This window comes from Alosa alosa, chromosome 7 (assembly GCF_017589495.1).
Source record: "Alosa alosa isolate M-15738 ecotype Scorff River chromosome 7, AALO_Geno_1.1, whole genome shotgun sequence".
NCBI classification, from domain to species: Eukaryota; Metazoa; Chordata; class Actinopteri; order Clupeiformes; family Clupeidae; genus Alosa; species Alosa alosa.
Genome location: NC_063195.1, coordinates 24,751,141 through 24,756,140, shown reverse-complemented (window position 1 = coordinate 24,756,140; position 5,000 = coordinate 24,751,141). Strand labels below are relative to the sequence as shown.

The 5,000-nt window shown below is 42.9% G+C and overlaps 1 protein-coding gene across 2 annotated transcripts in view; it reads left to right on the top strand.

Annotated features, from left to right (window-relative positions):
* cfap58 (cilia and flagella associated protein 58) overlaps positions 1 to 5,000 on the top strand; it is a 146,499-nt gene that overhangs the window by 97,513 nt on the left and 43,986 nt on the right. The window lies entirely within an intron of this gene.

The window sequence follows — 5,000 nt, the reverse complement described above, 5'->3', positions numbered from 1 at the left end:
ATTCAGCGGGATAACAGCTACTTGTCAAAACTTTTTAAAACATTTTGTTACCATCTTTTTGCTGGTGCTGGGGGAAAAAAAAGTTCTCCACTCAAATAAAACTTGAATGTTGTGCAGTACCACTGTATTCCTTGCTTACCTTCGCCTTCAGTTAACTGCTGCTGTAGTCAGTGAATGGACTACTTGCGGAATGAAATATGTGGACAAAACCTTTGCCATTTACAGTGGTCATTATGTTTTGACAGCGGTAATTATTAAGAAATATCGGACCTCTGAATGTTGGGATGATCCACTCAATTCAGTGGAACTCTCTGCAGCATTCCAAGAGAGATGTAGGCTATAATAAAAGCCCTTAAAGAGCTGCCAGTGTAGACGGATGGTTGGGTAACTTTAGCGTTACTGCAGGTCAGAAACTTCATGCGGAATCTCAGTTGGCTTGGAATTGGAATCCCAGAGGTTGTGGTGGCCACATATTTACCTTTTAGAATGGAAGTCAATTCTGTGAATTTCTAAATGGGCAGTATATATATTTTAGTAGACTATTCGGTGTTATGGCAAGCTACCAATTAGACATTGTTTTTTTCTTCTTGCCAGTGGATTATTGTTTACTTCTCTGTGTAAACAAACTCTACTCACTCTCCAGGGAGGCGCTATCAGTTTGAGTCGATAAGATGCTACAACCTTTGATGATTGGCTTTGACAAATTCAATTATTTTATGATATGTGACTATGAAATGTTTAAATAACACGATTCAAATAGATGACATGTTTGACATGTGAAGTGATAATTTCACATTTTGATTACTGTATACATACATCATTTGCTTTCTAATTATTGGATTTTGTAACATATCTATTTATTGAGTATCTGTCAACTGATTGACTGTTGACATATTTATTTATTTTTATGTATCTTCTCTTTTTTTAAAAAATCAAAAGCATTCTTGTTCTAGCTCTGCTTCCTCTGCTCTGCTTAATTAATTAGCATTTGCTGCATCAAGCCAATGTCTGGGCAGGCCGTAAATACACCCAGGCACATAAAACATGATTTATCTCTCAATATTTTTTCTTTTTATGATCAAATCATCTCCATATATTTCTGAGAGGGAATGGCCCATGCCAGTGGGTGTGTATGTGTGTGTGTGTGTGTGTGTGTGTGCGTGTGTGTGAATGAGGGACTGTTTATGTGTGTTTGTTTGCAGTAGGGTGTTTTAGAGTGTGTACATATGTGAATTTAAGAGTGAGATGAGAGTTTGGAAGTGAATATGTCTGGGTGAGAGAGTTGACATGGCAAGATGTGTGTGGTTGAGTGTGCGTGTACAGTATGTGTGTGTGTGTGTGTGTGTGTGTGTGCGTGTGTGTTCTTGCGTGCGTGCGTGTGTGCCTTGATAGAGGGCTGCTGGAATGGGATGTGCTGGTCTCAGAGGAGCAGTTCAACTCCTGCTGAACCTACAGAGCAGGTCCATTATCCCCCAGGTCCATCTTACTCATAAATCAGGCTCCCCAGCCAGGGGAGGTGTGTGGCACCACAGGAGACATAGAGGATGCAGGGACCTCCACCTGTGTGTGTGTGTGTGTGTGTGTGTGTGTGTGTGTGTGTGTGTGTGTGTGTGTGTGTGTGTGCGATACTAATCTCAAAGAGCAGAAATGCACTGTAAAGTGTGTAGAAACACAGTTATGACTCATCGCTGGGCTAAGGGGTGGGTGTGTGTGTGTGTGTGTGTGTGTGTGTGTGTGTGTGTGTGTGTGTACATGTGTGTATTTGCCTGTGTGGCTGAGTGATATTGAAAGGCAAAGAGAGAGAGAGACGGAGAGCAAAAGAGTCAAAGTAATTGCAGATGTGTATTAAGTCCACAAAATGACTGTATTTGTCACTTCATTAAATAAGAGATTTGTTACAACGTAGTAATAGCGTTGTTATTTGGTTACCCCACAATATGCTGCTTATGTAGATTATTGTGGTGTGAGATATGAACTACACAACATTTGACATGTACCATCACTACGGCAACCTCTGGATGCACACCAAGTTTCATGACACTCTGGCCATAGTGGGTGCTACGATTTACATATTTCTGTATCTCAACAACCGCTTCAGCTATTGTTTTGAGATTTGTTATGCATCCACATTTGCTCACGTATCCTAAAGTTTCATTTGACTCACTCAGCAAAATGGCCCAGGGGCACTTGATTTCACAATCCATCCACCCACGCATTCTCACACACATACTGTACACACACATACTGTACACACACACACACAAAGTCACATTGACAGCATGCATAAATTATTATTATACACATATACACACATACATGCTACAGGCACCAGGTGAACACACACACACACGCACGCACACACACACACACACACACACACACACACACACACACACACACACACACACACACACACACACACACACACACATAGTACTCAGGGATGGAGAGGACTTGCAGCCTACAAGGAGTTGCAGGAGTAGGGCATTAAGAGAACAATGGAAAAATGTGCTTTATTTTCTTTGAGTAGCAGGTGGCAACACCATGTGGCGGTCATACCATGAACTGCTTTGTGGTACATCTATTTTTTATTTTTTTAAATAGCTCACCATCCTCATTTCAAGTGCCATTTTTATTTCCATCCATTTAATCGACTCACACACGTTTCTTCCACAGTGCAACGTGCCTGCCTCCTATCATGACTAATCAATATGTATGTGTCTTGCCCTAAGCCTGCTGTTTGACCAGAAGACGTCCAGGGCGCTTAAGCGTTTTAATGTGTGCGAGTTGGTCAATAATCCCACTGCAATTAACTGTGGTCCCACTGCGCTCCCACCTGTCTTAGGCTACTGAATGGTGCGGTGTATGGTGTAGAGTTAGAGCATATTTGGAGTGCATGTGTGTGTGTGTGTGTGTGTGTGGGGGGGCTAAAAAGCCATTGCTTCTTTAAATTGTTGAACACAATAAATAGAACACAAGCCTGCACTCCTGTTAATGCTCTCTGTCATTCCATATCTCTCTTTGCCTTTGGCACTTGTCATTGTGCATGTATTTGTTGTTTTGTATTTTTCAAAAGATTTACCTCTACAAGAATGCAATTTTAGTGAGGAAGCTGATTTTGGTTATCAGCTTTCGGCCAAACAGTACACATTTGAGATCGTCACAGCACTCACACATCTCATTTCTCATGGAAGCCTGTCCTTGACTCCTCCATCCCTGTTGCATGCTTTCCGTTTCCTTTCATGTGTTATCGAAAGGAGCTGCTCCGCCGTACGCTTACAAAGAAGGAAAGAAGGAATTAATGGAGGACTGACAAAGAACTTACATTTACCTCTGTCCATCTCTCCATCCAGAATTTGCAAAACAAGTCAGAAACCTATTCATTCTGAGTGCCCATATCCACATAGCCTTGCCTTTTAACGTTTAGCCACATTCACATAGCCTGGCCTTTTAAACAATCATTGAGTAACCAAGGAGAAAATATGTAAGATTTGGGCTGAATCCAATTTCCCTTCCCTTTGTCCTCCACTCTGGGTAGTGTCCTTTGTCCTTTGTCCTCCACTCTGGGTAGTGTCCTTTGTCCTTTGTCCTCCACTCTGGGTAGTGTCCTTTGTCCTCCACTCTGGGTAGTGTCCTTTGTCCTCCACTCTGGGTAGTGTCCTTTGTCCTCCACTCTGGGTAGTGTCATTTGTCCTCCACTCTGGGTAGTGTCCTTTGTCCTCCACTCTGGGTAGTGTCCTTTGTCCTCTACTCTGGGTAGTGTCCTTTGTCCTCCACTGGGTAGTGTCCTTTGTCCTTTGTCCTCCACTCTGGGTAGTGTCCTTTGTCCTTTGTCCTCCACTCTGGGTAGTGTCCTTTGTCCTCCACTCTGGGTAGTGTCCTTTGTCCTTTGTCCTCCACTCTGGGTAGTGTCCTTTGTCCTCCACTCTGGGTAGTGTCCTTTGTCCTCCACTCTGGGTAGTGTCCTTTCAGGATGGACACACTAGAGGTAGGGGTTCAAATCTTCACCTAGGAAATCACTTGCTATCTTCTGACTAAAATTGCAAGAGAGATCAAAGACAAATTCATCTGTTGACAAAAGGCAGAATGCACTACATTACAATACATTACATTGCATCACATTTACATGTGCATACATTACATTCCCCATCACCATCTCCAACAGTTAGCTCCGTTTCAGAGTAGAAACTGAAGAAAACACTAAATCACTGGTCTTCACAGCGCACAGCTGTCCATCAAACTCAAGTTCTTAATTTTGAATTCTCTTTCTATCCCAGTTTCGAATCTAGCCAAAATCCATCCAAAAATGCTTTGTGTGGAGATGTATACAGAAATATATCAAACCATATCTTGATCTCCAAAATAAACGAAACACCCCACCACCACACTACCCTGGAAATCCAGAGTTCTTGTGGGAGCACAATTTGAATTTGCAATGAGTAGTGATGCTCATTACTTATGTCCCTTGTATCGTGGGGCACCAATCACATCGGTGTATCTGATATAGGTGGGCCAGAGGCGAGCTAAACAGATGACAACAGTGCTGCAACGTAAAGTCCAGAATGCATGCTTGGTGCCGCCCCTCGAGTTGGGCCATTACATTAGTCATGGCCAGACCCTTAATCTCTCTAGATTTCCAGGGTCTGGATTTCCAGGGTAGGGAGAAGTGGTGGAGGAAGGGGTTGCATTGGGATTCACTGTCGATGATGGAAATCAAGGGTGATGCAACACCATGCGGTGGTCATACAGTATATACCATATACTTAGTTTCATTTTTATTTTTTCAACTTCAAGCCTGTTGACAATGAACTTGCCATTAAGGTTGGCAACTAGTTTTGTTGAACAGTTTGAGCTTGATAAGCGTCAAAACCCAACTCCTCTCCTGCGGTGTGCACTTCCCCCCATGTCACCTCCCAAGTGTTGTGCTGCACACACTGTACTGCATGTGCAAGCTGTCCTTCAGATTGCACAACAGGCTGCACTGTGAGCCTGACAACCTG